The sequence below is a fragment of the Cydia strobilella genome, chromosome 5, assembly GCF_947568885.1.
Source record: "Cydia strobilella chromosome 5, ilCydStro3.1, whole genome shotgun sequence".
Taxonomy (NCBI): Eukaryota; Metazoa; Arthropoda; class Insecta; order Lepidoptera; family Tortricidae; genus Cydia; species Cydia strobilella.
This window is the reverse complement of record NC_086045.1, coordinates 17,629,410-17,650,150: the sequence shown is the minus strand read 5'-3', so window position 1 is coordinate 17,650,150 and position 20,741 is coordinate 17,629,410. Positions and strand designations below refer to the sequence as shown.

General features: G+C 34.9%; 1 protein-coding gene across 1 annotated transcript in view; it reads right to left on the bottom strand.

The window, feature by feature from the left end:
* Nucleotides 1–20,488, bottom strand: part of LOC134741522 (proton-coupled amino acid transporter-like protein pathetic) — a 162,578-nt gene extending 142,090 nt beyond the window's left edge. The window contains exon 1 of the mRNA XM_063674329.1: nt 20,477–20,488. The gene's annotated coding sequence lies outside the window, so the exon portion shown is untranslated. The remainder of the gene's footprint in view (nt 1–20,476) is intronic.
* Between the last annotated feature and the right edge of the window lie 253 nt (nt 20,489–20,741).

The following is a 20,741-nucleotide window of genomic DNA, read 5'->3' as shown; positions in this document are numbered from 1 at the left end:
ATCAATTTACAAATTACTACTTTGGATTTGTAAGAGGCAATTTATATAATATGTATGTCCTGGCCCCTTTTTTCTAAGTGCTCAACTAATAAGAACTAATTACGTGCCCACAATTCAGTAAAATAATTGAACCGAAAAGTGCTCAAGAGTTATTTAATACCTACTCGTACTTAGTATGTATAAAAAAAAACCTATTCGACTGTATTGTAATTCTTTTGTTATGAATTTTATGTCAATCTGTCTTGTAAACAATGAAGTGCAAGTACATAGGTATTTTTGGGAACATTAAGTGCCAGTTGCACCATCCGCACTTGACAGGCGCGCCGCGGCGGGTTTACTATGAAACTTTCCATACAATAAAATTTTGCGAACTCTTTAACGATGACAAACAGTTTGGTGCAACCGACCCTAAGAGTTATGTGTTGTGTGTATGACTTAAGAGGCTGTCAATACCTAAAACGCGCACACTGTCTATTTGTATCGGAGTAAATGAGATAGCACTGTCGCATGTTACTGCGCCTGGGCAAGGGAATAATAAGAAAACTATTGAAATAACAAAAATGTGGATTACTTGTGTAGTTGTTAGCGCTTTAGGTATAAATGTTTTGAAATTGTGATTGATTGCAGACCCATAAGTTAAAAAAAATAAAGACATAACTAGAACCGTTTAATGGGTATTTTAAGACCAATCTTTGCCATTATTTTTTATCGAGCCGATTTCGTTCAATCATGTATCGAGTACGGCCACGGTCTTTGAAATATAATGAATAACAACATTTTTTTTTGTTTAAGTCCCCGGCACGCTCGGTTCTTCATACAAACGTAGTTACGACTAGCTAGATTGCTCTGAAACTTTGTACTTACAATAGGATAAGGTCTATAATTAGTTTATGTAGCTTCAGATACAATAGTAAAAAAATACAGCGAATTTAAGTTTTTCATACAAAACAAGTTTTTGCTCCATTTCGTTTGTTTTATATACTAGAGCTATATAAACTAATTACAAACCTAGATATACCTCATATCATTGTATGAGCAAAGTTTCATTACAATCCAACACGTAGTTTTAAAATGAGAACGTAAGTCAGTTTGTATGGGAAGGTGAAATTCGGCCGAGCTTGCCGTGGACTATTAATTAAAACAAATAGTTTTTCTTAAAAAACTGCTTATGTAACATCAATTTCAAGGACATAGAGTTAGACCAAGATAAGTCTGCAACGGTTTTGATAGCACACGCGGTGGTGTTATTTTAAACGCCAAACTTCTACGAAATTATGACGTATAAATAACACTGCGTGTGCCATCAAAATCGTTTTCAGACTAAACTTATCTTGGTCTAACGTAAATGTTTTCACTTTTCGCAGTTTTTAATGTGTAATCTGCCTTTAAGTTTTAATTAAATTTTTGTGAGTGAGATTCATTTTGTGTACGATTGTACCATACGGTTTAGAAATATATGCGGAAAATTCTTGTACAGTAACGTTAACAGACACAGTAAGAGTCAAGTGTAAGTAATTACGGCTATGTAGTGTTATCTTAGATCCAGTGACGCGTGTCCCGACATCCGCAAAGATACTCGTACAAAATGCGGGCGAAGATAATGTTGATAATGTGTCATCTTGCGCTAACATTTATCTTTAACCTTGAAAACTTTAAGCTCATTGTCGTTTGTACATAGACTAGAAAATAATTGTCAGATCTAGTATCTTACATTTATTGTTTACATTATATTATAGAACGTGACTAGTTATATCCAGTTTACCTACAGAGATAACTTTTCGCGTCGTAAAACGCAAAGAACTGTTTGCTTAGGTACTTGGTTACCTACAGAAACAGTAATATCAAAATTGACCATAACGAGAAAAACTGTGGCAAAAATCATAACTAAAAAGCAATTTCTTTAAAGTACTCAAAATAATGTTCCCACGACGTGCGAATAGCTTCCGCATCAGGTGCTCGGATCGAAAAAGGTTCCTAAATAAATTCCCGTCTCAAAGGGTTCCCATATTATTATTATTCTGATTGACAATCGCCCTTTCCACTACGAGCCTTTTTTCTACCAGATATAAAACTAATATTGGATTGTTCCATCCTCTTCCGCTAGTTTTTTTCCGCTATTGCAGTGCATTTAATTTAACGAAAAAAGCTACTCTATTTGACGTGCTTTTAGCCCGAATATCAGGTTCAAGGGAGGGTGTAGAAAAAGACAATGGGTAAGACGAAAACTTTTATTTGATAAGAGTATCAGACTTGTGTACCACCCAAAGTTGAGAAAGGAATTTTATATAATTAAATTATCTAATTAGATACAGGTAACACTCTTCTTACTTAGCCATTTATGTAAGTTTTACAAAACAACATGAATCTATGTGGACCAAAATTGAAGCTTCTGCATTACGACTACAGGTCGAATTTTGTATATCTTCAAAATTATCTCATGGCGTCTGTTTGATACACATAATGTCACCTACAAGTGATGAATGACCATATAGTGATTTAAAGGGGTACGATTTGAATGAAAAGGGATTTAATACTGAATTTACTATCTTTGATGTAGCCAACGCTAGTCCAATAAAACCATTAAATTAACCAAGCACGATTCTTCGAAGTTCGAACAATCTAGTTTTGAATGAACGTAGCTGGCTGGTGTGACACAAAAACTTTTAGTTAATTCTGTAAAGTATTAAAAAAGAGATGTATAAGATATGGTCGCCATAATTAAGACGAGGTGCGAAAAAACGATCTTTCGTATTAAGATCGAATCTGAACATGTAAGACAAATCGCTGCCAACTATGTCAACCCTTGGGTGCTCAAGAGACAGCGCCCGAACCCATTTATCCATTTTTTAGCTCTCGAGTTACAATTAACAATGACAGCGGTCAGGTTGCGTACAAAAAAGCTACCACTGAATACGAAATCCATTTTATACTTTTTTCTAATTTTATACGGGGACAGCGTCGAACAGTTTTATTGCGTTTAGTATTATGTTCATATCTATATTTTATGAGCTTGCTTCGATATTTAGCGGCAAAACATCGATTTCCTTTGTATTTCTTGCGTGTGATCTCGTTTGACAAAAGTGCTAACGTTTACATCCATAAAATATTTTGACTTCTCTATTAGGGACTTTGACATTGTCCGAACAAGTTTCATTTGTTTTTTTTGTAGAAATTTTAGAACTACATTGTCAATAAAAAATGCTTCTTCGCTCGAAAACATTCCACAGAACGTCTTTCAACCCTTTCCGGGTTTAATTATCGGTTGTCTACTACGTTAATCAAAAACGTGTTATTAAAAACTATTAGGGTATATCAGAGTATGCCATTGTTGTAATCTGCTCTACCTAATATTCGCTTGTCACTCCCTAAGTTCTAATTTAGTTAAAAGTATGATTAGTGCTCTGAAGGTTGAAATTAATATTTAAATATTTTGATTTAGGGCTATAATTATGTATTGTTACCTATAGAATATGTTAATAAATGTGATGCATTTTTAAAGCATGCTTTTCTTTTAGCTTTTTGTTTTCTTATATAGGTATTCGTATATATTTCGCATAAATCGCATAATGTATTAAACCAAATATGTCTTTTCAACCCGATGACTAATGTTGTATTTTTTTCAATTTCAACAAAAGGAGAGTGTTATTTTTCATTGATATCAGTATTTTCAATTCACAACTGCCAAATAACGATAGCATCGATGCGTGGACGGCTGTCAAAAGTTATATTTATTTTCTTTAGAAATTCATAGAATCCATGCGAATTGAGCGTCGAGATGTTTGCGGTGCCGCGCACAATACGCACAACCCTTTGGCGACACAATGCGCGTCACTAATCTAGATCATGTGCGCTATTGTGCGCGCATTGTCGGGCACCCTGCGCCTGCGCGCAGCAGGGAAAAGGCCGCTCGGATATCTCACTCGATGTCGATTTATAAGAAATTACTGCGCTCCGGGGGCCAGGTAGATGCTCCCACGGATGCATATTCGCACAATGCAAAAACTTAGCTCTTCAAAAATTTACAAACAGGAAATGAAAAATATTATTTTTATACTTCCTTTAGCTTCCTATTGTAAGAAATGATATTTTTTTTAATTTGCCTCCGAATCGCGATACTTTCTCCTTTGCAGGTAACGACTTAACCCTATAAGAAAAGCTGTGATTATTGCGCTGCGTACTCAACACGTACGCAACAATTTCCTCAATTATGTAAAATATTGGAAGGAGATGTGTGTATTCGACTGGTCATTACTTTTTGTCCTCTGGCTGACTAACGGTTCAATAATTTTGTGGACAAAAGACGTGGAGATGTGACATTTAATTAAGTAATTAAATTAGACCGTAGTAGAAAAAAATATACAAAATATATACATCATCGGAACCTGGTTTACAATAATCGCAAGAGCACTCGCTTAATAGAAATAGAATAATAACAATAATAATGAATCATAGAAATTACTTTTATAGTTAGTAAATATTGTGATCTTTTTATCACGCTTTTACTTAAATACATGAACACTGCGAGACGATTTTTTTGATCTGGAAAAAATAAATATATAAAACTATATACATTTGACGCTACTCGTTTCATCCTTTATTCCAATTTGCAAGTCGGCGTGTGCCGATATTCGGGTGTCATCCAAGTCTGGACACAACTTAATTGGTTGCAATATTTTTATATCGTACCGGTAACTACCGACTTTAATAACGGTTAAATTGTAATAAATGATACAAAGCAGATATAAGTATTTTGTCTTACAATAATTATAAAGTCGTTTCTCATAGATCGAATAGAATCGAGGTTTATTTTAATATCAGTCGAGTTTTATGAAATGACATTTGAAATTGAAATAAAATGTAATTTATTGATGTATGTTGAGAATGGGTTACATATTAAGCTTCAATTGCTACTGTAGTAGTCTCACCAAACTCTACCTTTTCAGGCGTACAGTACATTTAAGGACGACACATATATATAGAGCCAGTCGCAGGCACTACCTATTTAATCTCGTTAGTAAAACATAAATGGGGCACTGAGGGCGGCTAGGTAACAGCAGTAGTTTTGAGTAGCAGCACGGGGTCTGGTAGCTACCCTCAGTGCATTACTTTTTTTTTTTAAATCACCTGTATAACATCCCCTGTTTACAGTTTTAGTTATTGTCTTTTGTTGTTCCTTAGTCATGTTGATTCAATCGTTTATGGAGTATTTGAACAAACAAACAGATTCGTGATAAGAGGCAATCTAAACACGATCTTATTGAGACGTGATCTTTTTGTACTCTTTCAAACCCTTTGGCGCGAGACGCATGTATGTAGGTTTGATTATGATCGTTATTCTTTTTGTAAAGTATACAGATTGTCACATACCCAGTAAAAATTTTCGTTTTCTTTAGTATTTCGTATTTCTGGTGGACCTAGGATAGATAGCTACATATGAGGTACCTATAGCTACGGAGAGCAAAGACTAAAAACACTAAAAACGTCTAAGACATCCGGCTATCAGCAAGATTTTATGATAAATAAATAAAACAAAAGTATTATAAAAAAAATACAAAAAAAACATAGACAATAATGTAAAACTAAACCTTACTTGACTTCGACACTATATTTTGGTATTTTATTTTCTTGTAAAATAAATCATTTGAGCACGTTCTTTTTACTTATTTTATCCAGACTTAGAATGTATTCTTGTTAAATTACGAGGTAGATTGTAACTATTATATGAAATATTTTGAAATAAATCTGATTAAAAAAATCATTTGTTAAGTTAGCACCAACAACATGGCACAATAGGAAGCTAATGATTGACCAGCATTGGGCAAAAACTATTCCGGCACAACCAGCGTTTGTAAATTATTGAATCCAGATTAGAGGTCCTGTTATATGGCGGCTATTTGATTTGATATATCTTGTGGTTTGGGACATCGATATAGGTCCGTGTAGGTGTGATCGGCTGATGTTTATCTACCGATGTAAGACAAATTGGATCCGAGTAGTCCAATGTCACTGAACACACCGGCTAGAGTTCCGTTTTTAATTGATTTCTTAAACAAAGACTACTCTTAATTGGATACAAGGCTTCTGGTAGAGACTATAAGTAAGAAATGACAAAGCTCTTAATTCTTTCAACTCTACTATAGAGTTGAAATAATTAAGATCTTTGTCATTTCTTACCTGATTCGGGAAGGGTTATTATTTTGGAAGTATGTATGTAAGTACCTACCTATATATTTTTCAAAGTTATTTATCAATCAATCAATCTTTTATTGATAAAATATAAGTAAATATTTAACATGTCAATACAATACTTACAGCTAATGGAAACAGCATTTTATTATATTTTGAATAAATTATATTTATATTTTATTATATATTTTTATTTTATTTATATATGTATATATAAATATGTTTATCTACACACATATCATAAACTCTCTATGATGCTTTCAAAATCCGTAAATAATGGCCAACATTAAGACAAACTGTTTTGTTACAGCAAATTTTTTGTCTGTGAAAATTAGCAATAATAGCTAAATAATAACATCGATTTCGATAATATTATTTCATTCAAATTTCGAACATCTGAAAAACAAAGAAATTTGATTTGACCTCTATTCGAGATGACGTTTTATTCGAAATGAAATGTCAATTACATACTATTTTGACAAATCTCGCTTGTTAGTTAGTATCGAACTATATGGCAATCGACCCCCACTCTAGTTTGTCTCTGAATTAAAAAAAAACTACGGATGCGTGGCATGCGTGAAAAAAGTTTTCTTCGCCGCCATTTGACGTGCAGTTTATCTTTAAATTAGCTTGTAAGTAAAAAATAATTCGTTTTGTTGTTTTTTAAGTAACTCTAGCAAAAGTGTTCTGTAAAATGTGTGATAAAGATATTTCGGAGACGTCACCTCATATCCGCGAATTCCACTAGAGAGCAACTATGCCCCAATGTCAGCTGTAATATGAGGTTAGTGAATATATGATAGAAAGTTTATAATATGTGTGTAGATAAAGCAGTGTATGTAACTGTACATAACTAGGCATTAAAACACTCGTGTGATTCTATTATGAAACTCACTTCGTTCGTTTCATAAACCCACACTCGAGTTTTGATGCCTTTCATTATGTAGCAGTTACATAAACTACTAATATATCACCAGCATCATAAAAAAAATCGATTGACTTATAACGATATGCTACGGTGGAACAACACGAACTTACCCACATTAAAAAATATACATACAGTGTTTCAAAATCCCTCCTCCCCGTATACGGGTAAAAATGTGATAGGTACCTCGTGATGTGATCATGGGTTACCTGCTAAGGAATATCATTGAAATGAATATTCCCGCCAGATATAGCGTTTAACGATTAATGTCTTCTTAATATATGTGTAATAATAGTGTTCATTTCGGCAATCCGATAAACATAAAGATTGATTGACATTTGTCTCAGTATCTCAGTGGGAAAGTAACTGACTGAGTATTTACGGCAGTTGACATTTCATAATAAAAGTCATATCAAAAGTCAGCAAGTGCTTCTAACAACTTATGTATTTTAAACACTGTACAATTTGAATGAGAAAAACTGTTATTTAAATAAAACTGTAATAAAAATACGTAATAATTAAGATGGTCATAATTTCCACAGATACCAATTTTATTGCAAGTTTACTTAATTTAGAAAAAAATCCATTAACTTAGTGATTTTGCTGAGCGGTATTTCAGTGTTTGTTGCATACGCGCATATTGTACGTGTATAAATCTGTGCGTAGCCTAGGGGTTGGATGCTTCCTTTTTACTTTACCTTTGTTACGCTTGCCAGGGAATTTATTTCTTATTCGCGCGTTGAGTCGAGCTTCCTGGGCGGTTGGCGGCGGCCGCAGGCTGTCTGGGTGACACACTGGATGTACCGCCTGAAAGCAAATTCATCTATTCTTTTGTTGACGAAATTAGTCTAATAATGATATTGTTTCGAGTCAAAATGATTTATTTACTAGATTTTATTAAATTGATCTTTAAAAAATATCTATCTTACCTTTGAGTACGTAGATATAGATATGGGCACTAAGTTATTTAGAGCCAGAAAAAATGTTAGCCTTTCATAGTTTTTTTTTTCAGAAAATTGTGTTGTCTCGACGAAAGCGGTCAAAGTTGGCCAGTTTGACGGTAACGCACAGTACAATAAAATCATGTAATGACAGCGAGACTGAAATTCGTATTATTTTTGCGTGCCGATAATAGCAAGTTGAACCGCCAACTACAAGATGGACCAAAAAGTTTCTTAGCTCAATGTAATTTTTTTAGCTCGAGATCGTACGTTTTAGTCACATTCACTCATTCAATATTGTTTTTGGGATTACTCTGCGTAGCTGTGTGTGTAATCATACACCTCAACTCTCCTACCGATACCTAATATATCGTCAGGTGACAAGCAAACTCACTAATTACTGAAAAATAATTAAACAAAAATCAACCTTATTCGGATAATAATACGGCTCACTATGGCTATAAACTTGTGGTGGTACCTACTTAGTGACTTTTGCTTGTCACCCGACGATATATATCAAAATAAGTGAGACCACCAAGGAATCCGACAAATTCGCTATTGACAGACAAGAAAGAACATAAATACATACGCCACATCATAAATGTTAGATGCTAAATTTAAATAGGATTCCCCACTCAGTGTAATGCTGCGGTCAGCCGTGGCGCTGGTTTTCAGTGAAGAATAGGCCAAGTGTCCAACTGAAAATCTCACTTGTAGTATTGTATGTGTTCAGGTAATACATATTCACTTGTTAGTAATTAGGATTTGGTACTATTATATAATGGAATTATGGATAATTGGTGCTGGAGAAAGATGCTCCGTATCCCCTGGACAGCATTCCGGACTAACATCTCCATATTGCGACAACTCAGAATCTCGTCGCGGCTGTCTTCCGAATGTCTACGCAGTCCTTGAATACTTCGGTCACATTGCAAGAAAAGACGGTGGCAACCTCGAAAAGTTTTTTGTGACCGGCAAAGTGGAAGGGAAAAGGCCTGGAAGGGGACGCAGTTCAATACGTTGGTCTGACCAGATCCGCACCGCTCTTGACTCCACAGTTCATATGGATCTCCACACCGCCAAAGACAGAAGCAGATGGAGAAAGAGTAAGAGAGTACAAGTGATACAATACTGAGGAATACGACGCAAGGAGGAGTAGGGTAATTTTTGGAATCACTTAATAATGTTATCATCATTAGACCTTAATAATGTTAGAAAAGAGCTATAAAACATACTTTAGTCTTCATTTTCACATTAGTTGCACCTCAGTTCATGTTAGAATTCGTATTTTAAGGCATACCATAAGGACAGTTACCTAAACGTTCTGGTAGTGTGTATCACTGGCGTTACTGTAAGCATATCAAGAAGCCTTTTGATAATTCACGAGAGGCTGTGAATTTTCCACTTGCGTACTTGAATGCATGTCAGCTATACAAATGTGTATACAAACAATATCGCTTGATATCAGGGATTATATATTTTATTGCTTGAGGATAAATAAAATCGCTTATTTCGCTCAACAATAAAGTATCTAATCAAAACTTCGGCAATGTTTAAAAAATAGTGCATTTTACGCATATTTTTTCAATATAGGTTCTGGTTTAACTACTGGTTCCCTAATTAGATGCAAATCTCTTATGAATACTAACCAGCGGTGCCTAATGTTACCGATCAATAAATCACAAGAGATCTTAGGATAATATCGTTTCATAAACTAAAAACGTAGCAAAAAATCCTCTAAACAGCACCTAAACAGTGGCCCCTCCACCGAGACGCCTCGGGCTTTAAGATTCTGGTCTTCATTTTGTTTGATGTTAGGTACCTACATAATTTCTAAAACTAGCATGCATGCCAAAAATAGCATGCCTACGAACGCTCTATTGTATTGAATTGTAGTTGGGGCAATTTTCCGCAACTCTACGACTGGCGCCTGTTTTGCGTGACAACTCAAAACGAATGCTCTAAAACGTATTTAAGTTGATTGAAATATTTTGTAAATAAGTAACAGACCCTTTAAATTTGAATTTCTAGAGCTCAATTAAAATCTCACCTAATATGGTAACGCGTTCCTTCAGCCTTAGGACCTCTGTGTCTGTTATAGTATATACATACGGTATGTTAATGTTCGCCACAAACTTAATTTTCCTAATTATTGAATAGGGCTGCCACACCATTTTTTTTTCTTATCCCGCTTTATTTCATGGACATGGTCCGCCAGACCAATATATAAATCTTAAGTTGTTACGTGTGATTTATCGCGGGGGCTTATGGCAGTCGCTGCCGTAGGAAACGGTTTCCCACGTCCTGTAATTATAATTAGCGATGCTTCAGATATGGAAACGGACGCCCAAATTATATGTAATATATAGTGTTATTTACAAATTGAAATTGATAATAGGTTACGTCATGCATATGAATGCAAAAAAAAAATGTTAGTCTAAAGTATATGTTTAAGAAAAGAAAGAAAAACATGCAATTCATCACTCTTATTTTTACCTTCATCTATGTTCATTAATACGTGTGGTCCAAAAATCAACAATTTAACCAATTTTATATACCCTTACCCATTAACACCAACGGATGGATTTTTTTGCACTACACAATATACCGTTCTATACACATTCTAAGGCAATATTTGTAAAACTGGGACTCTTATCAAGGAGGCCCTTTTGAATTGGCGCCATACAGATTAAGATATCTGCCCTTAACATGTTCATTAAAGAATAACTTTTCTTCCTTATAGACCTTATCGACCACTTAAGTAAATGACGATTATATTTTATCACGTCTTTTACACTTCGGATGCGTCAAATTAAAAGCTTTCTTTGATTGGCTTAATAAATTAATCAGATTCGGTATTTCTTTAATAGGTATGACTTTATTTTTATTAGTAGGTATTATTTACGACGAGACAAAATTGAAATAATTAATCTTTTTATGTGTCATCGACTCATTGACCTACAAGCTAAGTAATATTATAGCGATTTTCGGTTCACTTCAATGAATTTACGATTTCCATAACTTTTCTATATGGGCAAGGGCGTCCTATGTATGCAATGGGAGCACAATTACTTACATTCTTAAAAAAAAATAGTTTCTGACATAATTATATTATGTAATGTAAGAGTAGAAATTTGGCTGAGTATCTAATTTATGATATCTTGACGTCAAAGCGTTCTAAGTTTGACATCGAAAACTCATTTAAAATCTTGACCGCAAAATGATAACAACTTAGATACCAGAAGGCTCCCACGGAACTGCAGACGAGACAAACAAAAACTTCGATTAGCTTCGTTCAAAATGGATTCTTGGGAAAAAACCACATATGTCTTATCTTTACGATGTAGAAAACAGGGCTTGTTTTTACGTATTCATGAAATGATTGGAAATACTGTAAAAGTAACCTAACTGCAAATTTATTTGAATACCATTTTTTTTTTAATACCTATTAGTTTAAAGAAATCCTAAAATATTTGTACAGTTAGGTACATATTTTACTACTGTTTTCTTATTTGTTTTTGTAAACTTAAAAAAACAAGGGTAACTAAGTGATAAATTATAGTCCAAGTTATGGGCAATCTTGTAGAAACGTTCCATGGACGTTTACGGGAATTTCTCCAATTACATTTTTACTGTCTAATAAATGACGTATTTCATTATGTTCCGCATATTTATACGTTTGCATTGAATGTCTTCTTTTGACTTTAGTAGGAGATTTATGTTTGAATACAAAACTTTTATGGAAGGTTCCCTCGTTAACACCGGTGTAAATGTCTAACATAAAATATCGATAGCTTGCTTTCCCAAACGTGTATCACGTTAATTTGTACATTGTAAAAACAAACAAAGAACCTGTGAAATAAAGTTTAAAATTGAATTCAGTATAAAACAGATATACGAATATAAAAAAGTATGCTGTCGATGTCTGAAGCAGTGGCTGACGTTGTTTGCTTTACGCCTGCATTATTGTCATTCAAATATTGGACGATCGATAATAATAAAGTACAAATATTTTGGTTGCGGAGCTTAACTTTTTATTTTACATATCTTTGCTAGTTTGGTGGTGGATTAACGGTTTATGTTTGGATTAATCGTATTCCGACATTATTTTTAAGGCCTCTGCAGGTAGGGCAAGTGCGCTCATGGGGAGACTGGAACTGCGCCTACTTATTTTTATCGTATTTGTAATCGTCGAATACCTAGTCGCTGTTGCCTCACGGGCGCACTGGTCCCGATTAACTTTAATACTGATTATATCCATTTATCCTCATACAACTAAAAATGGAACTAAAATATGTAAATGACGATAAAAATGTTCCTCATTGCCGCTTGTTTATTATTTATATTTTTTATACCACCACTTACTAACTACTACTACTACTACTTACTACTACTTACTTTTTACTTTTTTTTTACTAGTATAGTCTCTGCAGTACTTACACGCATAAAATATTAGGCTAGTGTCCATTTTTAGGGTTCCGTAACTAAACTGTTAAAATAAAAACGAGACCCTATTACTTAGACTCCACTGTCTGTCCGTCTGTTTGTCTGTCACCAGGCTGTATCTCATGCACCGTGATAGCTAGACAGTTGAAATTTTCACAGATTATGTATTTCTGTTGCCGCTATAACAACAAATACCTATACTAAAAAGTACGGAACCCTCGGTAGGCAAGTCCGACTCGCACTTGTCCGGTTTTTTTCTACATATTTTGTTGTAATATCAAAGTTAAAATGTTATACATATTCCCATGAGCAAAAATGAGTAGCTATTCATTCAGTATATAACTAGTACTGGCTGCTCCTTTTTTTAAATACATAAATAGAGCAGCGGTTACACAGGACAATAATACAATAGTACCTGACCTAGAATAGTGACGCCAAAAGGGTTGTCAGTATTGTGCGATATCTACATCCGCGCATAATGCTAACGCCGCCTTAAGGAATGACGTATAGGAATTATGTTTTTAATGAAGTTACGACGTTTTACAACCGTGCGTCAGAGTGCGCGGGCATCGAAAAAATTGACACTAACCAATTCAGATGAAGGAAATTTTTCATAGCAATCGTCTGCTCGTCATTTGTAGGTACAATTATTTATAAAAAATACGGCGTTGATAGTCAAAATAATATAATATAATTGTTCTAAGGTACAGCTTAGTACTTATTAACTACGTAGCTATATGGAATAAATACAAACTCCAAGAGAAAAAAAAAACTCCTTTCCAACTAACATGGGGAAAGTAATGCATTCAAAAAGATATAAATCTTTATTGTTGCCACAAATATCCGTGCCAATCTGCGTCCAAACAACACAACAATACGATGATAAGATCACAACTTAAGCCTGAATAGACAAATTGTTGGTGTTTACTTACTTTAAAATCTATACATGTTTACAAAACATATCATTCTCAGCAAGCAGTGCTTTGTGCCGTGAAATTGATTCTTATATTTTACTGGAAATGAGTGAAATCTCGCACGGTGGTCGATTTTCTGCAGGGTTGAAGAAAGGACCCATTTTGGTAAGGCGTTGATGCTAGAAAATTTCATTGTCACTTTATTCCGCTAACGCTCAAACCATTTTCTTCACTTCAAAAAAAAGAAGGTTATAAATTCAACCGTATTCTTTTGTAAACGGGTAGTAGTGTTTTAATTCATTCAGGATATTTAAAACAATTAGAGTTTTGAATGATTCACGGTTAGTTTCACTAGACTTATATTGACCGGGATATAGACCGTGATTACCTTTTGTATTATTTGTGAGCTCACAAATAATACAAAAGGTAATTACGGTCTATATCCCGGTCAATATAAGTCTATTTAAAAAAAAATCTGCCAAAAATAAAAAGCCAGCACGATATTGCAATCAAGCTGAATATAAACTTGTCATTTTTTACATCGCGATTACATTCGTTGCGTTACCCAAATTGCATTGAAATCTTCATCAAGCGAGATAAATGATTGCGCCAACAGGTAGTGATTAGTATCAGCATTTCGGTCAGTTATGTCTTCGAGCAGATGTGGGCAAGGTGTCCCGTGGGCTTCAGGTGCCGATTGAGTGGCACAAGCCATTCTATATGGCAATGGAAGTACAGTTGGTGACAAATATTTTGTATCATGAAATAATTGATCACATACTCGTACCTACATAATTATGTTGATATTAATTTTAAAAGTAAGTACAGGAACGTAACGAAATTTATACACATGAATGTATGCGAAGAATATTAACGTTACAAATTCAAATAACTACTCTCACCTTACGTAGATAGGTACATATTTTTGCTGTCTCTTAATTGTCACATGCGATTATCAGCTCCCTTCGTTTGGCAATTACGCAGTAGGTAATTTTTTTAAATAGTTATTCTTCTAAACGATTGCTAAATCCCCATTATATTCTAGTTAGTTTTTTATCTATTATAGATATTGCGGAGTAGTTATTTTGATAACTACTGATAAGCATATTCCTGTGTAAGTTGCTGAGTGTACGGTTAAGGACCGACTTTTTTCATGTCCGGTCTGGAACTTGCGATTATTGTTGAAAGTAGAACGCTACAATCTTTATATTTCACTTGAATTATTTTTAACAGCTTATGATTATAAAAACATTGCAATTTAAAAAAGCCAAACAACCATTAAAACCATTAAAAGCCATATTGTAGTTGGTTTCACTTGCAAGCTAATAGTACCTATATTTATTTTGATTGTTTCTCGCTAATGTCTCTAAAAATAGGCCGGATTTTCTCGGTGAGTATCATGATGTCACGCGTAATGGCGGGCTTTTATTAAACGAGAAAATGTTTCAGAAATTGACGTTAATTTTTTTACAAATTGGCTATTTTATGTTATATACGAAATATCGAAAGAAAATTAAATTCTAAGGTATACGTGTTTTTTTATTTCACCTGTAAACAAACTTTTCATTTCAAAATATCAAATCTAATAGTACCAGTCAACCATCAAGTCAAACAAATAAGTTTTAGGTGCGGGAAAACCAAGATTTTTTTTGTCATAAAAACCTTCTATTTATTCATCGTATTCCTACTATCCCTAATTATTATTAATGCTAAAGAAATTCTGCCTATCTGTCTGTCTCTTACCTCTTCACGCTTAAACCGCTGAATTGATTTAGGTGAAGTTTGGTATGGAGATAGTTTGAGGCCCGAGGAAGGACATAGGGTAGTTTTTATCATCATAATCTAACGCAGACGAAGTTATAGCAGAAGCTAGTACTTTATAAGATGGCATACATACCTACATACGAATATACGGACATATTTTACTCGATTCTGACCTATTAAAAAATGGTAAAGTTGCAAACCTCGGGTTTACGGCCGTAATTATATAAATAGTCTTGCAACTACTCTTCTATTGCTACCTATATCTGACAAATATTCTTCATAATGCGCACCTTGACTACCTTTCTCTGAAGTACAAATATGACAAATGCATAGACAGATGATTGTCCTCGTGCTCAACACATGCCGCCGAAAGGTGCGTGGACGCATACTAACACTAACGGGTGAAACCAAAACACGTGCTTCACGGTCAAATAGATAGAAGTGCGGAGTTGTGCAAAAACCAGATCACCCTTTCCTTTTGTGCAATCCGAAACTTTCATCCCCATTCATCGATATTTGCACAATAGAAAATTTCTGGGGACACATTATGAGGATGAGCCAGGTGATCGAATTAAAGAGTTGCTTTTACCTCTGTCGAGTGGTTTTTGGACAGTGTTAATTTATAATGACGTAACAACATTGTTCTGCTATTTATTCAATTTTATTTCACTATGACTTTTTTGCTTTGCGTAAGTACATTTAAAGCTCTAGTGTAATTCAATACATACAGCGTAAAACCTTGATACGTGCCCAAGTTGCATAGGTGTCTCTTTCAAAAAACCTAACTTCCCAATATCTGAACAAAAAATTGCAGTTATTATTTGGAATTTTTACACATTTTTACACAGACTATATAGGTAGCTATTTGCAAGGGCAGAATAAGCAAAACCGTAAAAGTTAAAGTTGGCTCGATAGAAAAATAATTACGAAAACATGTCTAATATTCATTTATTTTCATTTGTATATCGTAACCCTGGGTAAATTAAATTAAAATTATAAATAATGGAGATGTTTTTCTAGACATCATTCCAAATCCAATAAGTTAACTTATCACACGTATTTCTTCAGCTTACGCGGCTAACGTACTTTACTGTCTTTAGTATAATATGACAATGTATTTCGATTTATTACTCAAATTGAAAGTTTCAAAAGTATGAGGTTTTTCCAAAAAGTATTTCATCTATCCCGGTTGTACTCTAAAGGTGACTGTCCGTTTGTAACTGCCGCTGCACTGCAGTTGCGACGTTACGCGGTGCCGCATTACTGTAGCAGCACGACTGCGGCTGTTGCGGCGTGCAGTCGCGACAGCGTTCGTTGATGGCTTGTCAATGTCAAGTCATATAATGTCAGACGTACAAATAAAATACTAATTTACTTTTGTATTTTTACGTGAAGAAGCGAGTGACGATAATGCTACATGCTACATGAAAAAGAAGACCAGTTTGCCTTTCTACAATAGTCAGAGTCCGACGAAGGCAGCTACGCAATATTAATAAAAAATCTGATATTTAATGGTGATCCTTTATTCAGATAATTCAACATTGAATGAGACTTAATAATTGACGAAATACAATCAAATTACTCAAATAAAATTAATGCAGAGGAAAAATTATTCTTAACATTAAGGTAAGTTCACAATGTGAAATTTTCTTCCCCATCCTCTTGCCTAAATGCGTGACCACCGCACACAGCAATCCGACGGAAACGGGACTCATGGAGTTCGTGATATATACGGGGGGAGTGCGCACTTGATCCACCTGCATCACGTATAGGTACTCGGCCGTCAGAAAAGTGCGGCTGGATTTAGAAGTCTGTCATAAACGTCCCCTCAAAACCATGCCAGGTAGGCTCTTTTAGCAGGCCTTTTATTGATTTCTGCAAAGTGATTCGTGGGTTCTGGAGATGACGATGCGACACGTAAGAATAAAATTATCCAATGGTGGGCAGGCAGTCGTTCGGTGTTAGCAAAATATTACAGATTTATCTTTCTAAGTACCATATTAAGCCAATTTTACTTTCCTTAGGTACCAAACAGTGAAGTATGATGAATAAAATAATTTATAATTTACACTTCATATTGTCCAGTTGCAGGTGTGAATGGGCGACGGCACTCTATGATATGACCGCACCATCCATATAAAACTTGACGGGCGAGACAAGAAATCCTTTATGAAGAAAGATATTTCCCTCGCCTTGGCCGATAGAAAGAACTTTTAATAAATTAATTTGAATAATAAATGGTTTCCTCGTGTTGGTGTGAAGAATTACGTGTTGCACTGTAACACAGTTTGTTTAACCCTCATGCCTTGAGACCTCCGCAACTGTCAATATTCTAAATTTTAAACCATTCGCTTCTCTCGTGGTTCAATTTTGTATCGTTTCGTATGTTTGGATATCAATATGTTACCATGAGGTATTAAATAACATCTTTGCCCCTTGTAATAAAAATAAATGATTGCTTCTTTTATTTAGCTCAGGAATGGCTTTGCAATGACAAAATGAGAAATTGTCACCATAAACGACATTATATAATATGATATATTACAATACAATTACAGTTGCCAGGAATATTCGGCAACTATTCGGTATTTGGCCACTTTGCCGGATATTCGGTATTCTATTTGCCTCTCTATCGCTCGTGCCCTGTCGAGCTTATAGCTATCCTCGCAAAACTACGAAAAAATAAAAGAACAGTTTATTTAATGAATCTATAAATAGTATCGTCGTATTATTTGAATCCCTAAATCAATAATCTCAAAATACGCTAAATTTGTGAAAGCTGATTCCACAAATCTGCCTTAAGTTATATACCTTAGTTTTATTGGATGTATATAATGTACAAATTTCTAGAGAAGGCGGAGAATGTAAAGTTATAGCAAGAATAGTGCCTGGGCGTGGGCATAGATTTAATAATAAACTATACAATTATTTTCTGGATCAACAAGAGTAGAACCTAAATCAACTTCAACTGAATGCTACTAAACAAAGCCCTCAATGTCAACCTTACGTGCAGAACATGTTGAACATATAATGTATACACTTTTTTGGGAAACAGGTTTTTCGTAAATTAATAAAAAAGTAAAAAATAAGACATGTTTTATTTTTCACAACTCTTTATTAACTTTAGTTTTGTCCGCCATGACCGTGATATCAGCAGCTTGAGCCTTGAACTGCAACTTGTAGGTACCTGGAAATTAGAAATTATCTTTTCAGTTTCATGTTGTATTTTGAATATAACTATGTATTTTTGTATGTATATGATTTATTGCTTGCAAGATGGTTATAAGTTACATATATGTATGTCTGTTTGTTGAATTTAACTTCAAATCAGTAAAACGGAGCTAGTAGCGGACAAGCTGTGTTAAACGGTTTGTCTTTAGATATTCTGGCCACATCATCACAGAAAATAAATAGGTAATAGTGACCCGACCACCAAAATGGACTTTTAAATATTCGTAGTAAAATAATATTAATTTTATACTTACATCGACGTGATCCTCACAGCAATATTGTGTGTAACACTTGAAGTATTCCATTCCACATTTTCATGACAACACTGTCTTTCACGTAGGTCTACGCGGACTATAATTTTTGTAAATCATTCCCACAAGTGGAAACATGGTTTTTGATATATTAAGCAATCAAAATCTACTGTTTAGGTATTAAAAATTATAAATCAAATCGTAAGAAACTAGCGGTTTAACTGAATTTTTATATTATGACAATTGATGACAATGACATCTTTGACAATTACGTGAGTGACGGATTTATTTACTATGGTTCGATAACTTTTACTATACGATGACATTATTATATTCAGCCTCGCGAGAAGGTCAAACTAAGGTCATTAGTATATTTGTTGAAATATCTTCAATCCTCGATTATTATATCGCAGCAAATGTCGGAAACTGTTTAAAAACCTAATATCTCGAAATGGTTTTCGAAATAGAACATTAAAAAAAAATGAACAATCCTAATTAGAGATTGGATTTTGCAAGTAGTGAGTGAGAAGTGCGACTGTGTGCACGTTTTCCCCCGCAAAAAATGGCAGAACGATTTGTACGGTAAGATATCGCTTGGGCTCCTCCCTTCCGACGTGTCGGAAGCCGGTGTTGCTCGAAGGGTTTGCCAGACTATAGTTAACTTCCGAATTTGACACTCTCTTTTTCGGACCTATCATTCTAGTTTCCTAACTGGCTCTGTGATACTCGTATGGCTCAATATAGATTAGCAAAAAAATTTACAGTAGTACTACAGTCGCCATCAGATATGTCGGAGCGACCGAGGTGCTAAATATATCTGAACATGCACTCTAGCGCCTTGACAATAAAGGCGTGTTCAGATATTTGTGAGCTCCTTGGCCGCCCCGATATATCTGCGATATATGGCGACGGTACCATCGGGGTTGTTTATCCGTGGGTGTAATAACTCCTTAGAACGTAGTGGTTATATCCTCTTTGCTTAAAACTACTAATATCTGTGATCAAAGACAATTCAGTGCAGGTGACAGATTTGACGTGCGGTCTGTAGCCGCAGTTGCAATAATACACCAAATACGCAAAAATGGCCATGCTACGTGCAGTCGGTCTTGTCATTCATTTTACTATGGAAATTGACAATAACACCGACGTGTCGGAGCAGTAGTGCAGCTGCGGTCGGGAAAACGTTAAAATCACCATATTACGTGCAGTCGATATCGTCATTCATTTTACTATGGAAATTGACAATAACACCGACGCGTTCAGGCCGCTGCAGTAGTGTCGGAGCAGTAACGCAGCTGCGGTTGAAAATGGACAGTCACCTTAATTATTTCTGAAATAGTCGACATGAATGTGCAGTGATTGAAGTGTTTCGCGATTCGATACATTTTAAGTCAATTTGAATAGGTACCTATTTATTGTTATAGGTAACTGTCATTGTTTTTGAATTGATCGAATCAATTAGGTAAATTATTCCTTCTCGATGGCCATATAATTCATCCTTCACGGTTTATCGCTATCTGCCAGCGCGCCCGTTTAAATTCACTTAATTTTGTTGTTTTGTATTGTATCTGTTAGTTTCAAATTATCATAATAAAGGTGTAACAAGCTTTGATATAAATCTTTTAGCTGCCGGTATCTACTTCCTAGTCTTAAGGCTGATACATAAAAATAATAAAATGAGAGTGTTAAATAGAAATACATCAATTAGTAATGATCTCCGAACGTCCTAGGCGCGTCGTTATCCTAAACATCGTGTTTCATCGTAGCGGGATGCCTCGGGCCGCGGCGTCCGATCCTTTGAGTGCAGCCATACATCACGACTCCTAAGTAGACAGTATATCAACCGATATTCAGAGTAATTAGCCCCGTGGCGACGGACCTCCTGGATTTATTGTGGTAGGGCGTTAATGCGGCCGACAGCCGTATTGCCGGCCTTTGTTCTCCGACCCGAAATATTCTATTGGATTATTATGAATACTATTAACGAGTCGCTATCGATGCAGCATGCTGCAGTTCAGAGCAGTAATGCACCTTAATCATAGGTACCTACTTACCTAACATTATTCTGATTATCTGGCGCAGA